Source organism: Aricia agestis, chromosome 9 (genome assembly GCF_905147365.1).
Source record: "Aricia agestis chromosome 9, ilAriAges1.1, whole genome shotgun sequence".
In the NCBI taxonomy this organism is placed as follows: Eukaryota; Metazoa; Arthropoda; class Insecta; order Lepidoptera; family Lycaenidae; genus Aricia; species Aricia agestis.
This window is the reverse complement of record NC_056414.1, coordinates 2,527,311-2,551,488: the sequence shown is the minus strand read 5'-3', so window position 1 is coordinate 2,551,488 and position 24,178 is coordinate 2,527,311. Positions and strand designations below refer to the sequence as shown.

At 36.1% G+C, this 24,178-nt stretch overlaps 1 protein-coding gene and 1 long non-coding RNA gene across 3 annotated transcripts in view; one reads left to right on the top strand and one right to left on the bottom strand.

Moving 5' to 3' along the window:
- The window catches only part of LOC121730333 (solute carrier organic anion transporter family member 74D-like), a 104,790-nt gene that overhangs the window by 17,289 nt on the left and 63,323 nt on the right, over window positions 1-24,178 (top strand). Inside the window, exon 1 of one of the 2 annotated variants that reach the window (XM_042119340.1) lies at window positions 3,474-3,555. The exons of the other annotated variant lie outside the window; for it this stretch is intronic. The gene's annotated coding sequence lies outside the window, so the exon portion shown is untranslated. Of the gene's footprint in view, window positions 1-3,473; window positions 3,556-24,178 lie in introns of those variants that run through there. 2 annotated transcript variants of the gene reach the window in all.
- LOC121730335 lies at window positions 1,025-23,620 on the bottom strand. The gene is made up of 3 exons (XR_006036095.1): window positions 23,610-23,620; window positions 22,294-22,300; window positions 1,025-1,079 (listed from the first exon to the last, which is right to left on the bottom strand). It is a non-coding gene; the product is annotated as an uncharacterized LOC121730335 (long non-coding RNA).

Below are 24,178 nucleotides of genomic sequence, written 5' to 3'. Positions count from 1 at the left end.
ATATTGGATTGCAGTTCAGTTGCAGTTGGCGTGCAGTCGTGTGAACTGTTTGTTTTGCAGTTCTATTGCAGTCGTGACACGACTGCAATAGAACTGCAAACCAAACTGCACTTGAACTGCAATTTGCGGTTGGATTGCAGTTGAAATTCGGTCCGTCTGTATATATTTTTAACGCGTATGTATGTAATATTCCCAGAACTGCCCAGTTTTCGTATATGCTAGTCTATGTTTTTATGTTTGTGTTCGCATATCTCTCGAACTACAAGTCCGATTTAAGTAATAATTTTTTTGTTGTACTAGGTATTGTTTAACTTAGGGAATAGTGCAAGTTTCATCAAAATCGGTGCAGTAGTTTTTGAGATACGGAATTGTAATTCGCAATTACGTACAATATTTAAGTCGGTTTTATCTTTTTAAAATACTTAACTATTATATTGACCTTAGTTCCAATTCCACTAGCATTTGTTAATTTTCGTTTTTCTTTATAACCACGCTTTGGTGAAATTGGGACCTTGAATAAAAAACTTGGCAGTAGACCCTCATTTAGCCGAGAGGATAGATCCTTAACTCAATGAGCATAGTAAAGAGCAAAAAACGTATGAATAATATCCCAGATGTGAGACATTTTGTTTTTTTTTGTAATATTTTTTATCGGGTGGCCTCGTATCTTCACAGCCAATTTATCTCGCGTAGACCTAAAGGGTGTTGATGAAAACCAGCTGCTAATCAATACGAAGAATATCATCATCAGATGTCTTTTATTGGAACGCAGTTCCTTATCGCGCGTTCGGCGTAAATCTGAAGGCTAGGCAGAACGATCAACGTTATTTGACCTTGATTTGACCTCGACACTTTTTCATTTATAGTACCTGCATGTTAGGGGCAGAGGGCGTGGATAGTAAGTATTCCTGTGCGTCAACTAGATGGCGTTTTTTTAAATAAACAGCGACGCGTTGTTAGTATTCGATTTCGTAGTTTTTTTGAGTGCATAGGTATGTATGTAACAGGTTTTTTGAACATAAGAAATAACTTCGTTCCATTCGGGTGTCCTTTGACACTTCTCAAGTTTTATTCTTATTCTTCTATTTAGTTAGACTTTCTAGCCAAATCTTTTTTAAGTTCACACACGACTATAAAAGGGTAGTATTTAATCGAGTGACTGTAAATTACAGTTTTAGGTGTCAAAATTACTAAATTTGGGTTACAGAATTACTATTTGAGCGACTGAGAGTGAGTGACGAGAAATTAACAGAACAGCAACTTAGAAATTATTTATTTGAGTTACTTAAAATACAAAATGAGCAGCTTTATAATTTTTGAGCGACCTAATATCTGTTTGAGTGTCAACGTTACGTCCTGCATTTTTTTTCAATATTTGGCAAATGTAATTTTTATACTGAGCGGCATTTTATCTTAAATGAAGTGTTTCGAATACCAAAAACCACTTTGAAAAATACACTAATGAGCAGAGTATAATGAGCACACATTAAAAAAAAAAAGAATATGAAATAACTATTTGATGAAACACTTTTATTCAGGTAGTCCCTGAACAGGACAGGACAGGGATAGAACAATTTTTTTATTACTATCAAGCAAATTTTTTGTGAGTAGCTTCATTTGGATAAGAGGAATAACAATTTTATATGTGAAAAAAGTGGTAGCTAACAGAGATAGAAAGGATTTCATACTTTGATTTGATGATCCCAAAATATGTATTGTTCTATTTGTAGGAACTTAAATTATATATGTAACGGTAAAAGTTTAGAATCATACCCAACGATTTAGAGGGGCAGGGGAGGAGACGGGGAGGGGGGTAAACCCCGTTTATATATAAAAATCATTAATAAACTGCACAAATTATAATCCTTAACGAAACGTCAAAGAAGTGGGTAAAATTTTAATGGCGACCTATACCAAAAATAAAACAACTGACTTCAATTATGATTCGACGGAGCCCCGCTACGCGGGGTTCCTACTTCTGGGTGTTTTACAAAAAAATAACCACGATGGCTTAGCCATCTAACCTAACCCAAAAAAGTCGTATTGGTCCGCAGCCCAACTCACCTGACTGCAACGATTCGTCGCCCCGCCCCCATTCGAATTCGCACGCATTTAACAATATGTAGTTTTCATTAAAACACGTATCAAAATATAAAATATAATGCGTCAAATAGAATATCAGTAACCAACAGCAATCCACATTTTGTAAGCTCCTTCTCGATTTTATTATAAATCAATATTAGTCGTTAGTTTAGTTTATTTTTCGCTTAGTCAAATTAATACCGCTCATGTTATTAAAACAGTATGTTCATCATCAGTCGCAAAGTAATTTTTTATGCGCTCGTTTTATTATTTCCCCTAATATTATAAACGCGAAAGTGTGTCTGTCTGTTTGTCTGTACTCTGTAATACCTCTTCACGCTCAAACCGCTGCACCGATTTTGCTGAAATTTGGCATGGAGATACCTGGAGTCCCGAGAAAGGACATAGGATAGTTTTTATCCCGGAAAAAATTTACGGTTTTTTCCGACTGTTGACTTTTGGCGGAACGGAGTTGCGGGCGTCATCTAGTAGTGTTATATATAATAATAAAAAATAATTCTCCTTTTTTGTCATTTAAAAAAAAGACATGAATTGAAAATTATACATACTTCCAAAACCACTAATGGTTTTCTGGACTATTTCATTGCAAATTGTGGTCTGTACATTCATTCGGAAATGTTTGTCACGGTCAATGACGCCAGATTTGCCTGGACTTACAAAGTCTTCTTGCAAAAAAAAAATCTAGTAAGTTATCTGCTCCGTTTGATAAGAATTTCTTGTAATAAAATCTTAACTTAAATTCTAGTCTAGTTTAGCCTAGGCAACAAGCCATAAATGAAACTTGTAAAGAAGTTGCCCTTGGCACTGTCTATTACAGAGCTGCACGATAAGAACTATAGCATGATATTGTTCTAAATTTAATTAAAAGTTACTAGTTACTGTGTTCTATATTCACCATTTTAATAATAATGGCGACTTGCCTAGACCAGCATAGACATCCTTGCAAAGAAGTTGTCCTTGGTTCCTTTTTGTTGCTCCGTGTTTGTAAAGTTTTGCGTACAATTTTGTTTGTATACAGAATACAGATGGTGTTTGGTTCCATCCCTTGGTAACATTTGCGAATAGGTTAGCCTTGTGTGCCTTGAGGCCTTTGATTTTTTACTGCTCTGTGTTTGATAAGTTTTGCGCGTAATTTAATGCGTTTCTACGCATGTGTTCATGGGTCGGTGATGCTTGCTAGCTGCCTAGGCTAGTCTGAAGTCGTCCTTGGTTCCTTTGGTCTCCGTGTGATAAGAATGATACCGTGTAATGTAAATCTCGCGGCGGTCAGCGCTGCCGGTGACGTAAGTGAGCGGTTCGGCTAGGGTTTTCGGCGGGGCCCCCACCAGCATTTGTTTACAAGTCGCCGGCACTCCGTACTAGCACGCGGGCCGCGACGCACCGCCGCCGAAGTGATAGTGATATACCAATACCGCTGAAGGATTAAGTGTCCGGGCACCGGCTTCTGCCACCGTGAGTTTTTTTTTGATACTTGTTCGCTGCCGGGATTCGCGGATGTTCGAAATTTAAATTACTTTGTTGCGCAGCAATTAGTCGTTAAATTTTGTTCGATTTTATTGAAATTTCGAAGTTTCTATGCCCACTTTTGATGGATCACCGGTACGTTATGGGAGTTTTTACACGAGTGACGCAAAACGTTTGCCCAAATACATGAATGTTGTGTCATGTGTGTCGAAACAACCGGTTCGGATTATTTTTGTATTAGTAATAAAATTAACATATCTGTCCGGGATCTGCACTGTAGTGCACACAGGTATAGCATTTTTTTGGCCACGCGAGGTGCCCACAAAAAATTTACTCTCAGAACGTAGGATGGAGGATATTTTGAGAGGATATTCTACACGTTAAGGAAATAATTATGTCTATCAGTCACCGTCTAACTTGTATCCTGTCTTGATTGACACTATTAAGTGTGACTGTCGTTTACGTTTTTACTTTTTGTTAACATATTTTTATTATTATTGTCTATTCAAACTTAGATAATCTAATAAGATTTTCGTGTCGCGGTGTTTGTTGCCTCTCCTAAAACAGACCGATTTTGTTGTAATTTTAATGTTATTACAATGTTAATAGACCACAAACGAGGATACCCGAAAGGCGAAAAGCAACCTTGGCCTATTCGGGTAAATATACAGTCGAAAATGCTCTCTTATGCTAAGTACTCACATACGGTTTTGCTCGATAGTTTTACTCCAAAGCGAAGGAAATGACATATTTGACATATTTAATTCCATCGAGCCCGCTCGAAGCGAGTCTTCGAGCTGTCAGTTTTGCGGTCCACACGGTGATTATTGCTCGATTTGGAGTAAAACTATCGAGCAAAACCGTATGTGAGTACTTAGCATTATAAAGATAAATTTTCAATTCCCATACAGACTCAAATTTGTTATGCGCTGCGCTCTTCGCGAATATGCCATTCATATTGTCTTTGGTACCCGGAACTCGTTCGTGGAATGTGGGGTTCGATTCCCGACACTAATTTCTTTGTCCAAAAAAAAGATGTAGCTTACGTGTTAATCAAGAGTCTGAAATAAGCTCTATTGTAGAGCCATTAAACCATTAAACGTTCTAGTGAGGGAGCCCTAGATTTTTTTTTTTTTTAATTACTAACAAGCAAATTTTTTGTGAGGAGCTACATTTTGATAAGACTACTGTAATCAACAAAACTTGGTTGACTACTGTACTAGTAGTCAACCAAGTTTTGTTGATTACAGAACCCTAAAACGGAACCCTAGCCAGCAGATTTTTTGTATATTGGTAGGTTAATAGTTATATTTAAAAGTAACTTTGTCCTACAAACAATACAATCCATATTTTAGGACTATCAAGTCAAAGTATGAAATCCTTTTTATCTCTGTTAGTTACCACTTTCGAGATTTTTCGAAAATAAAAATGTTGTTCGTCTTATCAAAATGTAGCTGCTCACAAAAAATTAGCTTGTTAGTAATCACAAAAAAAATTGTTCTAGGGCTCCCGTACTATTCAGTTTTATTTGTACGAAGAGGTTCATAGCTCTTGTTCATCTTTTGTTTTAAACTTAATCTTTAGCTTTTTTTTTTTAATGAAATAAGGGGGCAAACGAGCAAACGGGTCACCTGATGGAAAGCAACTTCCGTCGCCCATGGACACTCGCAGCATCAGAAGAGCTGCATGTGCATGTGCGTTGCCGGCCTTTTAAGAGGGAATAGGGTAATAGGGGAGGGTAGGGAAGGGAAGGGAATAGGGGAGGGTAGGAAAGGGAATAGGGTAGGGGATTGGGCCTCCGGTAAACTCACTCACTCGGCGAAACACAGCGCACGCGCTGTTTCACGCCGGTTTTCTGTGAGAACGCGTGAATTTATCCGGTCGAGCCGGCCCATTCGTGCCGAAGCATGGCTCTCCCACGTATAAAGCTTGAATAATAATCAATCAATTTAGAAAATATTATAATAAAGCAGAACTTTTGAAGCTGTATGTTACAATGACCTGAATGGTTAGCTATCCAGAGATAATAAGAACTTTCTATAGTACGAACTCGTGCCAAAATTGTTCTTTAACATTGGAAATATATTTCTCATTGATCCACTGGAAATTGGAATGGTAGAGAACACTATAGAAAAGTCTACTTTGACCGCGTATATAAGAAACCGCGTATGTAAAACTTAATTTTTACTGCACAACATCGTAAAGGCAATAAAGGACATAAAAGTTAACTCAAGACGATATTAATTTTAAATATACAGTTATGATCAAACGACATACAATGTATGAAACTTGTGTTTTCATTACCTTTATTTACTTTTACTCTTATTTACTATCGCTATCAGTAAATATTACGATAAGTGTCTTAGTAAATATACTGAGATATAAAAGTTAAATAATTATACCTAGGCATGGACTACATACCGATTTAATATTTGTAATCAAAAAACAGTTTTATGGCATGAACTTTTACTACATCAGTACCTATGCTGAAAGTTTTATAAATATTATGTTCAGTGTTGCCAACTATTCAAAACGTTTTCCCCCTAAAGCAACTTCAAAACCCACTAAATTTCAACCAAAACTCCCCAAAAAATCAAAATATTTAAATTTTCTTGGGGTGTGTTCTACTAAGCGCTCAAAATGCTGAAATACACCTTCAACAGGCCAAACAAACAAACAGGCCAGCAGTTTTTAAATTATGGAGTGTAGATGGAGGAGAACTATATTCTCTGTATGTAAAAAGTGTCAGTAGCAACAGGGTAAATTTTAAATCAGTTAGCAGCTTTTGTTTCAGCTATTTTAGGTTATATTTTTCAAAATATATTATTTAAATAAATTTGAATACTATTTAAATAATATATATTTATATTTTGTCACCAACGGCTACATTCATTCCATACCCTTTGCTGCAGCTAGCGCCACTCTTGGAGGATTTTTCAACTGTTATTTACTGCGTACAGCTGGACACTTTTTCAAATATCCCTCATATAAGATAGTTCTCCTCCATCTACCCTCCATATTTTAAATAAATACTTCAATCTTTTTTTTCATTACATGTATACAACGACAGCAAATATAATAATCTGTCAGCCTACTGTCAGCTGGTACGACTCAAAAGACTATAGCGACATGTGCTTTGTGCGGCAGTTCCATCTTAAAGGTGGCTTTCGGATCTATGCCACGAGCGACCGCGACCGGTAAAAATTCAAATAAAATGCTACTTTATGACATAGAATATAGGTATCATTTTCTACTGACATATTTTGCGTGGCGACCCATGCTGCCGCCGGTGGCGCGGCGGCGTAAAAGCTAGTGGTTGAGTTAAATGAAACCTATAGCCTATGTCATAAAGTGGCATTTCGTTTGAATTTTCGTCCGTCATGGTCGCTCGCGGCAAAGTTCCGAGCCACTTTAAGGTTGTTATTAAAAAAAAAATCCATCTTCAAAATTTTTATCCCCAAAAATATCCCCAAAATATTTTACCCCCTAAAAAACCCACAAAATTTATTTTTTCCCACTAAATTAAGTGGGAAATCCCCATAGTTGGCAACACTGATTATGTTGCTAGAAGAATTTCAACAGATATAATCAATGAAGGCTAAAGCCTGCCCTGGGTCGGATTTATATTTTTTATGAGTATAGGCCCCTTTAATTTTGCCGCCCGTATGTACGAACTCTGCCGCCATCTAGGACGCTGCCGCCCATAGGCCATGGCCTATACTGCCTATACATAAATCCAGAGCTGCCTGCCTCTTTATTTCTATTTTCTATGTATTATTAAATTCGTATATTATCCCATAATGTCTACATTTTTTCATTATAAAATTATTGATTGTAAACGTTTATTACTCATTTTATACGTGGGAGAGCCATGCTTCGGCACGAATGGGCCGGCTCGACCGGAGAAATACCACGTTCTCACAGAAAACCGGCGTGAAACAGCGTTTTCGCTGTGTTTCGCCGAGTGAGTGAGTTTATCGGAGGCCCAATCCCCTACCCTATTCCCTTCCCTATTCCCTTTCCTACCCTCCCCTATTCCCTTTCCTTTCCTACCCTTCCCTATTGGGCATTTTCAAAAAAACGTGTACCCTTGCAAAAATATGTCTATATTTTTTAAGGTCATTTATTTACCTTTTTTTGAATGTCATATACAAGGAAAAATATTGAACTAATGGAATAAGTTAAAAAGAACGCTGAAAACGTTATATTATTCTGATATTATTGAAACAAAATCGAATTTTCGACGAAACAGATTCCGTTGTGCGACTAAATGTAAAATATAATTTTATACAAAAAAATACAGCAATAAATGGATTTCTTCGTTAATTTAATCTAGTGAAATGCATATTTAATTGTTTATTAAAAAAAAATTAGATAATTTCAAGGATCAACAAGAGTAGCAATTATTTTTAATCCATAGTGTGACTATGTGACCCAACCACTAGGTTATTTTTCATTTTTTTACATGAGTAAGTAATATTTAACATATTTAAAGGAGTTTTTATAACACAAAAACCTTTTATTTAAACATTTTTATTGTTGCACTACTTATAAAAGTAAAAAATTCTTTGATTTCATAGATTTAACTTCAATAATTAGAGGGACGAACATCTCATAATCATAAAGATGTGTTCACATGTCTACGAATTCCTAAGTTATTAATGACATCGGATTATATGCACGATCAAAGTGCCGAAATATCCATGCAAATATGCACGAAAAATGGTCGAAATATGCACAAAATATGCACAATCAAAAGTCACTTAATATTAAAATTTATTATTTTTTTTAAGACTTTTCCGGTAGTGACATTAATAAAAGCGCCAATTTTTATAATTTCATAAAATCCAGGATTTTTAATTTCTTGAAATAAAGACTTTTTATTTATTTATTATACGCCAATAATAATTTTCTACCAACATTTTCCGATTGCAATCTTAATGCCCATGGAAGTTAAACTACCGAAATATGCACTATCAACGAAAAATTGCCAAAATATGCACTATCGCCTAAAAAGTGACATTATATGCATTTGCATATGCAAGTATGCAAATGCATATAATCTGATGTCTAGTTATTATAAATCTGCAAATATCAACGACACAAAATGATTTTCAACTTTACTGATAGAAAAGTAGTGGAAATAAAATCAAAATTTTTAAAAAACATAAAACTTTTAGGTACTTAAATTTTAAATAGTATATTTGTTATTGTTAAGTAAAGTCGACGCCTTTATGATTTGGCTGTAGCGATATCGATTTTTCTCAGCAATAACTAAAGCTAAGAAATTAAAGTTCATTGTCAGTATTTATCATGTCTTTGTCTTTGATTTACCCATAGCATAACACGATTGGTCAACTTTTATAACACAGAATAATCAATCAAATAGACCTGTGTAAAAAAAAAGGATTCCTATTTTTCCCTACAGAGAAGAGTGATTTAAGCTTCCAAAAATGTACATGGATTGGTTCAAGCATACACTTTAATTTGCCCATAGCTTATATGAAATGTATTTATGGCTTTTAAATTACGCGACAAAACTATTTTGTCACTTACGCCCTTTCCATTTTTTGCTGTTCCATTGCTTGTTTTCTGTGAGAGGCCGGGCCGGCCTTTCATAGAAAACTAGCAATCTAAAACATATCCAAAACGGTTTTTTACTTTAACGCGGCGTCACCTTAACACATAAGTAATAAAAAATATATTTGTACGTTAATCGTACCAGTTTAAAAATCTCCAATTTTCATAATAAAACCGTGAATAAAAAAATAATTTATTTAAAATGTGAACTAAGCCTTATGCTTTCCGCCTGTTGTGACTTGTCCGTTCCATTATATGTGACCATACGAAAAGTCACAAGTCGGAAGTCACGTAATATTACTTTCTTTTACTTTTAAAGTGTTTGTAAATAACCGATAAGAGTTATCACAATTTCATTTTTTATACTAAATACTAAACTAATTTTGCAACGTGTCAACAGTAAAAACAGTTGGAGAAAGTATAATAATGCTTACAAAATATGGTCACTTATCTGAACAAATAAACCGTTCCTGAAGAACCATCCAACCTGCGTCCGCGTCTTGTAGCAGATTTTTAACTACTAAATTTAAATTGAAGTTTCTCGATGTACAATGAAATATAGTGCTATCATTTAGTGCCGAAAATATTTTTGTAGTATGTTTATAAAACTAAAAAAAACGGTCACTAAACCGAACATTCCGGCCGGGTTGTTTTTTCATGATTATAATTTTAATTAATTTGTAGTTAAATTATGTTAGATTTTTCAATAACAAGACATTCAATTGATACATTAAGTATTTAAGAATCTAACATAAGTTTTTTAAGTAACTTACTTTAAGAAAAAAAATAGTTATTAAAGATTTTGTTACAACTTCTGGGAAGGGGACAGGTGAATTTAATAGGTTTCGGTACTTAAAAACCCTTATAAATCTCATACTAAATAAAATTATATACAAACGTGAATGTATTTTAATAAAAGAAAACTTGTTTATGCTCCTACATTAAAATTACAAAATGTTAGTATGTAATTTTTTACAAATAATCTGTAGCGAAGTCAAGGGACAAGGTAAAAACCAGGGGTACACATTTTTTTGAAAATGCCCTATTACCCTATTCCCTCTTAAAAGTGACGACCGTTTTAAGGTGTTAACGTCCTTGCGGAATCGACATCTCATTTCAGTTCAAGTGCAACGACGGCCAAGAGAAGTCGGATGAGTTACAGTAATTGAGTAGACTGTACGACGAAGACTTGCAGGTAGCTGTTTGACTTCACAAAAACTCGCTAACGGTCCAAAATTAGCCCCAGCACACAGTCAAGCGCTGCATAGTTTCGCACGTTCTCATGTTGATTTTTCATTGGAGCAATGGCGGGTCGTGCTCTTTTCTGATGAAAGCTAAATCAGTCTTTATGGTAACGATGGTCGCAGAAAAGCATACCGTTGATAAGGAGAATGATTTGCGCAGGCGTGCATTGACGAAAGGCTTCCATTTGGTAGGTGTTCCGGGACTGTATGGGGCGAGATTTCTTTTGATGCATAAACCAATCTTGAGTTCGTAACCGGGCCACGCCTTGGCACTTTGAGTACCTATCGATACATTCAGGGCGTACTAGGACAACATGCGGTGCCATGTGCTGGTTTTGTTGATGAAGGTTTCATATTGATGTAGAACAATGCTCGACCGCACGTTGCTGCGAAAGTTCGTCAATATCTCTCCGACGTCGAAATTTCGGGTTTGGACTGGCCAGCAACGAGTCCTAACCTTAATCCTATTGAGCATCTATGGGGAGAACTCAAAAGGAGGGTCAGCGCCCGAACTCTTGCCGCAGATACCCTTCAGGACCTCCAGGTGGCTGTACAAGAAGATCGGCATGGTATCGCTCAGGAGTTCATCATAACTTTGATAAGGTCAAGGAAAACCCGGATGGAAACCTAAATTAGGGTAATGGATGGCACTATGAGCTATTGAAATCAATTTGTTAGTGTTTTTTACAAGAAAGATGTCATTAATCGCCTACTGAAATGTTATGCCAAACTGACCGGTTTTTGTTTTAAGGCTGTAGAATTAGTAAACAATTTACAATTACAATAACTAAAGCAATAATTAAATCCTTATTGTACTACCTTTAAAACGATTCCAACATTTATTTAATACTAATTATATTTCTTGAGTTATTACCGTTTGAATCATAAGGAGAGAGGTGGGTCGATTTTTTTGCACGCAAGTTTATTAGTATGGTGGGACTTTACTAGGTTTACAGAATCAATGCGTCCGCCGAGGACCCAGTCTAGACGGGAGGGCTCGCGTCCTCTAGACGTCCGACCTCTGAAAACGTACACCGTTGTTGCTTTCTCGGAACACTGGAGTAGGTACCTATACTGAAGTTTCGCCCCGAATTTTAAAAGGTTGGGAAGTAATCCTATTATAATGCAGAGGAATTAAAACAGGGTTTTCCAACCTTTTTATCTGTAACATAACCAGGGGTGTTTTTCTCATGTGTAATTTCTTTGGTTTGACTCTAGGACCTATGAAATTTAAGCTTGATAGGTAGGTATTATTACATTCGTCATTTTGGTCACAGTCGTTTTATGCCTAAACCGCATAACCGATTGTGATGAATTGTTGTACGTAGATTCTTTGAGTCTTCTAGGACATACTAGAACAGTTTGATTCCGGAAAAACGCGGTTTCCACACAAACTATTAATTTCTCCGCAACAAAGTCACAGTCAACTTAGTAAGGGTCAATTCAGACCGCAACGTGACGCGTAGATGCATTTCTAAATTTGTATTGAATTGACAGATTGGCATGACGTCCCACGCAATTGAAGTCTGTCAAATCCATACAAATTTAGAAATGCATCTACGCGTGTTGCGGTCTGAATTGACCCTAAATGATATTCCTACCATTCTAAAGTAATATAAAATCATTTCTGCCTCTCAACAGATATAAGTGCGGAAAACGTCTTGTAGTTTATCGCGAGTCTTGACTGTTTACATAATGGTTGACTTTTTCTGAGTTCAGTTAGTATCGTTAGATAACCGCGCTATCGGTCGTTGAACCCGGCATTACACCGATTGATACATAACTATTAAGTTCAACATCATCACTAACCAGTTAAGTTTGCAGTTGCCAGTTAAGTTGATAATAACTTCCAGTTTTAGGCTGACAATTGCCAGTGTGAAATTGGAAATCTTACTAATTTAGGCAATGCTCACTAAACTCACTACTGACACAATTTTATTAAAGAGAAACAACAGTTTTATTAAACAGGCTATGCTATCCCACTGCTGGGCAAAGGCCTCCCCCAAAATCTTCCACTCCTCTCAGTCAAACGCAACCGTAAGACATTCTGCAGGCTCGTATGAATCTAATTCAGAGTGAAGTTGGCAATTGCTAATTTAGGCAATATCAATGAAACTAAACTTGCTTTGCGCTTCCTAAAACTGACAATAGAGAACAACAACCATTTAAAAGTAGCATGCTTGGAAATAATCGTTGTGTATTGCTGTGAGCTACATTGAATGCCTTTTGCGGGACGTGCAAAGGCAAGCCAAGGAAGATCTCTCGACCGAGCTATGTTCGGTTAGACCGAAACCCACAAGATTGATTTCAGCTGTCTTATTAACACAGTCGCACTCGGAAAACTTTAATAGTGCGATACAGGATTGTTGCGTTAGCTGAGCCGTCATAGTTTAAAAGATTTTAACGAACACGCAGCAGAAGTTATTAAATTTTAAAATGTAAAGAACACTAATATTGTAAGTCGCAAGTTACCAACAATAAAAATAGAAGATGTTACAAAAGCACAGCTAAATATTATAATGAAAAGTGCGATTAAAATACTTCTCGGAAGAAAATATAATCGACAAGAAAATCATATAAATTACAGACTTTAATAATAATTATTTTTAATAATTAATCGTCTAACATGATATTCTGTCTGCTGCATATTAAATAATGTGTCTGCTTCCTTTGTTTTCTTTTTACATTTATGAGTTTTTAGTAATTACAATATGTATGTTTTAATTTAAGGACACCACACCAGGTTGGAAACCAATATAAAGTTTCATCAAAATAGTTTTAGGGTTTAATAGTACTATCCCTAAAACCATTGAACTTCGTATCACTTTCCTCCTTATATAAAATTATAATCCTGGACTTTTACGAACATTTCAAGACTAAAATTAGCCAAATCGGTTCAGGCTCGAGTTTTATCGAGACTAATATGTAAAATTTAAAATTAATTTTTACTAACATACATTTTACAACCGCATATAACCGCCTCTTTTTGAAAGTCGGTTAAATAGCGGATCGCCTGATGCAACTTCCGGTGTAGCGTAAGCTCGTAGCACGCATACAATCTCGTAGAGCTCGTATATTTTTCCTCAGCCTCAACCGATTTTAATGAAATTTTGTTTGGATATTCTTTGAGTCTCAGGAAAGGACGTGTGATAATTTTTTGTCCCAGAAATTTGTACGGTTGTCGCGCGCAAAGAGCGCCGAAATTAGTTTATTTTTGCTGGCAGCGTCTAATGTTAATAATGTTGTATTTTACGTTAAACAATATAGCTTTATGCCTAAATAGCTTTCCTTCAGACAACCGTATGAGGGAAAAACTCGAATACGGTTCAAATATGCAAATTCATTGTAATTATATTTGTATTGTGAGTGGAAAATAATTGTGTTTTATAAGACGTACAGTTAAGACGTCTCCAACATACGGTTTTTGTACGCTTGGTACTGTTTCTGTAAATAAAATCATCATCATACCTACAGGCTACTGGTAACTACTCTATGTTGGGCCATGATGGTTGACCATGATTGTCATCATGATTATTCATGATCATGATTAATGGAAGTCATATTATGCGGCCGCATCACGAGACCGCATGAATAAACATTAAGTACAGAACGGATTAGTCTAAAATGCTACGCTCGATCTTATTGTCACTCTAAAATAAATTCATCAATATGTAACAATTTATATTAATTATTTTATACCTGCAATAATATAATACAGATGTAATTTTTTGTTTGTTTGTAGGAGGTAATCTCTGAAAATGCTGATGCGATTCCTTAATTTTTAACACTGATAGAAAGCTGGTGTATTCCTGAGTGACATAGGCTATATTTTATTCATAAAAAGTTACGTTTTTCTCCCTGAAATTATATCGTTCTCAGAATTCCACGCTAAAGAAGCCGCAGGCATAAGCTAGTTTATTATATAACTTTTATATTAATGGAATTGGTGTACTGTAATAATTTTATGAGTTAAAATACTCTTAATATTATGATGGTTAGTATAGGGATTTGAATAAAACCACGAATTAGAAAAACTATGGTGCGTCGGAGCGTTCAATAGTTGAGTGTCACTTCGCGTGCGACTTGCGTGCGGCTTTGGTTGCGACTTGCGACTGAGGGTCCCGGCCCGGCGCCCGTATTGTTCTGTCCCAGTAGTTTGTAGTCAGGTGAGTCGAGTATGATTTGTGGAGTGTATTTGTAGTAAGGCGTTTTTTCTGTAATGAGGTTGTGTTGAGTGCGAGTTTTTGGTGTATGATAGCTGCTACCTGGTCGTGTCTGTGTTTGTAGTCTGTTTAGGTGATGGATGGGCAAGCGCCGGTGATGTGTTGGATGGTTTCAGGTTGTCGGTGACAGTGTCTGCAGTGATCGCTGCCTGCCCCGCGATCCCGGATGATATATTTTCTATAATATTTGGTGTCTATGACCCTGTCTATGTCCTGGATTGCCACCATAAATCCTTCGGTCTCTGGGAACAGCTCGCCTCTCTTTAACCACATGTTTGACGTTTCTTTGTGAACATTACTGCTGGTTAAATCCATACGATGGCGGCCGTGTAGAGACTTCTGGGCCCATGCGTCGATTTTCTGTTGCTTCGAGATAAGTGTGATATGTTTAGTATGATCTGCAAGCATTGACTGGCATATGGCGTTGTGAATTGGTGAGTGTTGTGAGCGGTTCTAAGCAGAGTTATTTGTTTGTTGTGTAGGTTTGTGATATCGATTAGTCCTCTACCTCCTTCTATTTTGGGCAGAGTCAACCTTTGGACGCAGGCTCTTGGGTGATGTTTTCTGTGTTTTATTAGTGCTGTGTTTATTGTGGTTTGCAATGATTTAAGGTCGGTTTTGCTCCATTTAATGATTCCGAAAGAGTACGTAAGTATTGGTATGACAAAGGTGTTAATGACTTTGATTGTATTATGTGCGTTGAGGTGTGTATGTAATATTTTATGTATTCTACATTTAAATTTTTATAGTCTGTGTTTGATGATAACCTAGATATTTATAGCCTTCTGCTTGATCTACTGGTCCTATAATTTGCTGATTTTCTAGTTCATATGAGGTCTGTTCTATTTTTCCTTTATTTATTGATTGTATCTTACATTTGTCTACTCCAAATTCCATACCGATATCATTTGAGAATGTTTGAGTTATATCGGCTAGGCGGTGCAATTCATCAATTGAGTTAGCAAATAACTTAATGTCGTCCATGTACACAAGGTGAGTGATACGGGCCTGTAGTGAGTTCTGCTTAATTGTGAATCCTATTTCGGTGGTATTGAGCAAAGATGAAATCGCGACAACACGTGCTCCGACGCGCTTTCGAACTTTTCTAACAATTTAGCGCGGGATCTAGTTGTACGATGCATTGTACTAGTTCGAGATCCGACTCGAAGGACCAGAAATTATAGGGAATTTAATAAAACCACGAATTAGAAAAACTATGGTGCGTCGGAGCGTTAAATAGTTGAGTGTCACTTCGCGTGCGACTTGCGTGCGGCTTTGGTTGCGACTGGGTTTCGACTTGCGACTGAGAGTCCCGGCCCGGCGCCCGCAGGGAGTCGGGAGCCTAAGGGCCTGAATCTTTTCCTGTGGGAACGCTCTTTCAGCACCTAATCTTTATTTATCAAAAGCATACAAATCACAAAGTGTTAGCAGTATTTTAAAACCAATACAAAGAGCTTTTTATTAAACTTAAGTATAGACTATACATTCAACAGTCAACACTGTTTCATACAGAGAACTAATAGGGATGATGACAAGGTCAAAGATTAGTGAATTTTGTTAATAAAATAAAGAAATCACGGTGAAAAATAAGTGTTCCCAAAATTTCAGCTCGATAGCATTTTTTTTTTTTTATTATGCCCCTTCAAAGTTGGATAATCAAGTCGATTTTTTTTTAATTAAATTTCCTAATATTTGTATACTTACCATTCGATATCTTATGCAATTAAAAGCAACTTTTGTTATGAAAACACTTTCATAAACGCAGTATTTAATATACCTATCGAACAAAGTTCTCTCCCGATGCGTACAAACTACGAAAGAGTGACATCAGTCTTTCGTAGCACTTTGTATGGAGCGTTTCGGGCAGGTCTATTTTATGAGATGTTTCTTCTTGATGAAACATCTCATAAAATCTTGAATGATCTTGGTGAATTTTTAAGCAATCAGAGTCATTCTTTCAGCGATGTTTCTATTTTTTAAGGGTCTTTCAATTACCAATAAGAAAAAAAAAATAGTCATCAAGCCTATTCTAATAAATTATTATAACTTATGGCCTATGGTGTAGAGCGTCGCCTACAATTAGTTAAATGTGAGTGCACAAATAAAGCATCCCAGTTGAGTTATTTATCTGAAAGTTATCTATGTGGGACACACGCGAGTACCACTATTGTACGGTTTGGCTATAAATTATCTAGGTCTGTCCTAGATTTACTTTGCACCGATTACATAATATATATGTACATTGTACATCAACAAAGTTGGTTACAACTTCTAATAATTAATCAATTTTCATTGTCATCCATATTCCTGTTACTCAGGCTAGGGATTTCACCTAGCAGAAAAATTTTGACTTCCTCCAGTGTCTACACACTAAACCGAAACAACGCGGCCGAAGTTCGGCATGATTACGCCTGCAATGTGACTGACCATTCCGAAATTACGTCGCGTTATACCCGGATCGGTAATTTGTATGGGTATGAAGACGGATTTTTTGAGTCCCCAGCATTGTTTTCATAGAAAAAATTGTTTATTTTGACGGGCTCATTTGATGGTTTTTAAGGATAACGGTGTTAAACCTAACAACCTGTATTGTATGCGTAGCGCATTGCAAGCATCATGCCGAACTTCGGTTGCGTTTTTTCGGCCTAATGTGTTGAGACACTTAATCCCGTTGGGGCGGAAATAAAAAAAAAAACGTTTTTAGTTGGTGCCGAAATCATAATAGGGACACGTGAAGTTTTAAGTTTATATCTCTAAGCTTTAAAACCAGCGTCCTAACCAAATTTTGAAAGAAAACTTCTTTTGTTGATATGGGAATCGAACCCACGAGTCAAGAGCTGCACGTTCCAAGCCGCTGGACCACGGAGAAGTTGAAGCGACATTAAAATGTGTAGATGTGGAACTGGTCCGACGAAAGCGAAACTAATAACTTTCGTTGGCGACGGAGCTCGCCACAACTGACACGATATGAAAATGTTATGGTGGTGTTATGTAACATTCTGTGTTTTATGCTTATGAGTTTAATTTAAGACTTTGGATGTGTCGTTGGTTACGTTTATGTTAATTTAGTAGATACTAGCTGTTGCCCGCGACTTCGTCCGCGTTAGCATATCTGTAGACCACGTCCCAAGTATTATTGTACAAAACTATTCAATGTACAGAATTGACCTTCCTACGATTTTATTATATTCATCGGCTTCGCCCGCGTAATTTAGAAATATCACGCAACCATACATTTTTTCACAAAAAAATAGCCTATGTCCCTTCACGTGGTCTATTCTTCATGTTTGCCAAATAACATAAAAATTGCTCCAGTAGTTCTTAAGATAATTAGCAACTTCATATAATTTCCCCCGTTTTTTCCACATTTTCCTCTATTTCTTCGCTCCTATTATTCTTAGCGTGATAAAATATAGCCTATAGCCTTCTTCGATAAATGGGCTATCTAACACTGAAAGAATTTTTCAAATCGGACCAGTAGTTCCTGAGATTAGCGCGATCAAATAAGCCCTTTCAAATAATTTCTCTTCGTTTTATCCACATTTTCCTCTATTTTTTCGCTCATATTAGTCTTAGCGTGATAAAATAAAGCCTTCCTCGATAAATGGGCTATCTAACACTGAAAGAATTTTTCAAATCGGACCAGTAGTTCCTGAGATTAGCGCGTTCAAACAAACAAACAAACTCTTCCGCTTTATAATATTATAGATTAGTACAGATTTAGGCTATTTAGGCGTAGCCATTTTGGTAAAAGCCGCTTCATCTTATTGCAGAGCTTCAACTGCTACTTTCCATGAAAATCCGTGTAGTATTTGTGCTTGTAGGGGCTACAAACATCCATTTTTAACTTTGGCATTTATAATGATAGTAGGACTTCAGGGATAATTTCTACAATCAACAGTAAATCTTCTCCTGTGTTATTCCCCAAAAAAGTTTATCCCGGAACATTGCATTGCTTTTCTTGAGATACAAAAAACTTTTACCATAGGTGCTATCGAGAGTGAACTAATATTACCACGTTTACTGAATAATCATTATCATCATTTGATACTATCGTTAGAACAGGTTGGTAGTCATGTTTTATATTGATATTTTAGACAGTTTATCTCAGATATTTTACTACCAAAAAATATGTTTTTTGTGGTCGTCGTGTAATAGTATACGAAATGGATCGATTGTATGTTGATCTGTTAAGATAAATGAACCGTCATAGACGAGGCGTGAGATACGAGTGTTAATGTCACGTAGAGTGGAGCTTTTAATGCATATACGGGGAGGCCGATCGATCCGATAGGAATAATTTCATGTTATCATTTCAGCCTGCGATCAGTCCGACTGGACCGATCGGCCTCTTATATGGGGTTCTTTATACGCTGTAGAGTTGGTAACATAATGAAAATCGTCTCTATCATCCATATCGCATCGATCACGCAGAAATTCGTGTCTCTCTCGTAAAAAAATTTCTGAAATTGAAACTATTCAATATTCTTTCTCGGGACCAAATTTCAGAGGACTTGTAATAAGAGAACACTTTCACATTTATAATATTAGTAGAGCCCGACAAGGCTATAAATGAACGTGAGCGGGAGCGCTGCTGGTAAAGGAGAACTGTCAAAAATGACGTTTTTGTATGATGGCAGTGTTAGTTCCTTTTTTCGCCACGTTCATTTAAAGCTTTGTCGAGCTGTATGGTTTTCGTTGTTAGGTTAGGGATGCGAAAGCTAAGTATCGATAAAAGTTTTATTAATTACATCGATTATTCAAATCAATTAAATACAATCCGCCAAGAGAGTAAACAAAATAAAGTTTTATGGTCTAAACGATACTCTTTAGTCGTTAATAAAAAATCAACAAAATCACTATCGAAACTATCGTCGTAAAAAATATCGGGTCAGCCATATTCGTTTTATTTTGACTGGCTGGCCGATTTTCGCCCGGCGTTTATGCTTCATTTACCGCGTTAAAGTGGAGCTGACTTTTTGTAGAGTTAAACCCGCTACTATAAATAGCCGTCATACTTATTGATCAGTTTTTAATCACCTTCTAGTCATTGTCCCCTGGCTAGTTTGTTACCCTTTGATAATATATGGAAGCGAAATGCCAAGTACTTGCCCCGGCAAAAGGTGCCCTGATGCGTTGAGTTTGGGGTTAAATTGGCACGGCGGTTTAAGTCATAAATGGCATGACGAATAATGTCTCGGTTATTTATGAGAAACCAGAGGCCCGGAGACGGTTTAATTAATTCCTAGGTTAAAGACGTATGCCATTATCCTCTTGTTACAGGAGGCTTCAAAACGTGATTAATTAATGACAAACATTTTGCTCTACTACGGTAAACTACCCAATTATTTTATAATAGATTCGTTAAATGTCGACTATATGGTGGGCATACAGATTAAGAAATAAATAAGGAACTCCGTTCCAAAAACGTTAACAAGGAAATGTCAAAATTCGCTATAAATGTCACGAGTCTAACGAATTTGGAAGTTGTAGTACCGTAATCGATAAAATGCTTAGCATCTCTCTTTTGCAGTTAGATGAACTTCGAATCTATATATATATATATATATATATATATATATATATATATATATTTCCACCCCGGAGTTGATATTACGTCCTACATGGCGGTTTTTACCGATGATATTGCGTCCGACTGACTTGTTGCATCCTATATACGGACGCAAGATTGACTATCTCTCAAATTCAGCCAGAAGTAGTGTTAAGGTTAGTACAATGGCTGGGTGAAATATTGGCATGGACGTTGTTTTGTCACCGGAGTGCTTTTCGGCGTATTTCTTAGTTCCGCTATTTGGCGCGCGAATTTTGGAGGTCGCTACTGTGCGCCGTATATCGGTGGCGTATATTCGATACTTTGTTTACGTATAACACGCCGATAATGTGGATTCCTGTATATAATAAAGTTTTTATCAATTCTAATGTGTGATTTAATTACGTCCCACAAAACGACATCGTCCCAGAGGAGACGCGGGGGTGACAGAGGCGAGGGGGCGGAGTTCGCACGCGACATGCAAGGGCATGTTTTTGTTTATATTTTTTGCCGGCCAGCGCGGACGTAATGACGCTTGTGGTATAAATATTGTGTAGTGGGGCGAATATTTGAGAGAGACTAAATTCATGTCTTCAAAGTTGGGTTCACAACGCCTTCGTAAATTTGATGTAACATTACACATTTCAATGTCTAATTAACTTACAAAAATGCTGCTAAAACTATTTGAAAGTAGAGTTATTATTTCAAAAGTTATTATAAAAAAAAGTACCACATTATGAAATTTTTGCGTGTCGTTTCGATACTGCCGCTCACAATTTATTATTTATAAAAAAAAATGAGCTAGAAAGGATTAAAAATTTAATGTTAATTTGAAGATAAAGAAGAGAAGAATCCGATACCAACAAATAACACATCAACTTACATTAAATAACTAAAAATTATATTTTTAAAATGTTCATAAAATTCGCGTCATTGTCCTGCGCATTGTTTGTTTTGAATGCCTTGCCGATATACTCAACGTGACGGGTTGAAACCTATTTTGCGATAAAATCTGCTGGCTCACTTTATTTGATCGCAGTGCTTTGGTGTGGATAGAGGTCTTCGTTTTATGCTCTCTCTCTCTCTTTGAAATACGTTCTACAAAAATTTCCAAATAAGACGTCATTTACATTTCTCGATGTGTGCCAACATTTGTCTGTTTTTCACTACTTTTTTTATACCAAGTTATAAAGGCCCGCAACATTTCTAAGTTCTTAATAATTTTCTTTATATCAATACTTAATTATAAACGAATTTAGTGAATTCCTCATTTTCCTGAACGTCTTTTTCCTGAATAGCCCTAAAACATAATGACGATCATTCAGAATAATGATCAAATCTGTAACTGTATTTCAGGAAAACAGGAACAAATATATCGAATCGATGCAATGTCGATATTACAATTAGGTAGTTTATTATAGTTATTTGACACATTTTCGAAAAATAGTAGTAGAATAGTAAGAAAAGTAGTAAAAATGTTATCTACACTTCAATATTATAAAGCAGGAGAGGTTGTTTGTTTGTTTGAACGCGTTAATCTCAGGAACTACTAGTCCGATTTGAAAAATTCTTTCAGTGTTAGATTTATCGAGGAAGGCTATAAGCAATATTTTATCACGCTAAGAATAATAGGAGCGAAGATATAGAAGAATAGAGGAAAATGTGGAAAAAACGGAGGGAAATTATTTGAAAGGGCTTATTTGAACGCGCTTATCTCAGGAACTACTGGTCCGATTTGAAAAATTCTTTCAGTGTTAGATTGTCGTGTCAATGGTTGTCGTGATTGATGTAGATCGTTTTTTTAAAAGAAGTGATTTTAAAAACTATTTTAAAGACAAAATAAAATGGCCTTGGCCGTCGACCCATTTTGTAATACAAAAAAAATGTTTTAATTGTGGTGCAATGACCAAGAATAATATCAATATTATTACAAATCATTTTGTTCTACCTATGAAACGAAAGAACATAAAATCGCTTTATAAATCTTCATTTTTCTGGTGCAGCATATTTATTTACAAATAAATATGCAATTTACGATCATTATCCTGACGTCCAGTGTCCTGTTTGTTGTTGAACTGTTTATATACTTACCTGTCTAAAAGTATTTTGGATCGATTGTATTAACTACTATGTCCCTACCTACATACCTACGTATATGATTTTCTTTGATAAGTACTTACCTATTGTATATTTTAAACAAAAGCCCATCAGTGACTGAGTTTAGACTACGAATTGGGTTGGGACGAATGTATTTTTAAATATCTATACTTACTAATATTGTAGAGACGAAATATTTAATACCATCAACAATAGAATTATATCCTTAAAAATTTCAGCCCATCCACACCCAATTAACTTTGTACAGGTCTATGCGCCGACCACTGTAGCCACCGAAGAAGAGATGGAGGAATTTTACCACGAGCTAGAATTAACCTGCAAAGCGTTACCAAAGAAGGAATGTACTATCATCCTGGGAGACTTTAATGCTAAGATAGGGCACACTGATAATGATTAACACCTAAGGAATGTTATTGGGGAATACGGCTTAGGAGCCCGCAACAGTCGAGGTGAGATGTTGTTAGAGTTTTGCATTGAAAAAGGACTATTCGTAACTAACACGGCATATAAACAACATCCAAGACGCTTATGGACATGGCGATCGCCAACAGGTCATAAAAATCAGATTGACTTCATATTAATCAGCATCAGGAATTCGTGCATAACTCTCTCAAAGACTTTTCCGGGTGCAGATTGTGGCAGCGACCATCAGCTGTTAATAGGTCAATACAGAGTCCGCCTCAAAGTAGTTTCAAAGCCTCCACCATCCAAAAATATTCTTCTAACACAAGAAGCGAAAGCTTTTGAGGACACACTACAAGCTTGACTGGACAGTAAAACGTATTGCCCATTTGACTCAGCCAATACTACAGATCCACTCATAGTCACAACCAAAACGACGGATTAGTAATTTACACAAAAAGATCGTTGCAGTCTGTAATTGAAATGGAAGAACCAAGTTTCGTAGAAGCAAATTGCCTAATCCTGAAAATCGGCCCTGAAACAGTATTAATATCCATTTACAGGCCACCATGTTTTAGAAACCTTGAACCATTCCTGAGCGCACTACAATCCTTGCTTGATAGCTTATCAACTTTTAAAAATATTATTTTAGTGGGAGACATAAATATAAACATAATTAAATATAATACAGATAGCTCCAATTATCTTGATATAACTTCATACTATGGTCTTATTCCAGCGATTAATAAACCTACTCGTGGAAAGAGCTGTTTGGACCATGTAATTATTAAAACTAGCCTACCATGTTCTACTTTTCATTTAGGAACCTCGTTGACAGATCACGAATCAGTATTTTTCTGTCTTAAGTTAAAAAATACGAAAAAGTTTGATTCTCAAGAATTATTGTTCAAGTATAATTTTGACGGAATTAAAAACTACTGTGATACTTATAATTTTAATGGTATTTTAAATGAAAATAACCCAAATATTGCCACAAATATGTTTATTGACTGCATCTCAAAAATTGTGATAGACAACAAATCTGCATTCAGATGTACTAAAAATAAATTTAAAATTAAGCCATGGATGACTGATGGACTACTAAGGTGCTTAAAAACTCGGGATAAAATGCATAAAAAAACTTAAAGTCGACAGTAACAACGAAACACTAATAATAACATATAAAAGATACCGCAACCATTGTAGCAAATTACTGAGAAAAATGAAAAGTTTATACGAAAAAGAAGAATTGCAGAAAGCTAAAAATAACAAACAAAAACTTTGGAAAAGTATTAAAGAAGTTACCAACTTAGAGCATCAAAAGGTAAGTTCTAATGAACTTCTCAAAATTAAAAGGACTGAGCGAGAATCTATAGACACGGTTAACGAATTTTTCGCTAATGTTGGACGTAAACTTGCAGAAGCTATACCGACTAATATAGATTTAATCAATCAAACGGCACTCCCGAAAGATAATCCACCGATTGATTCTT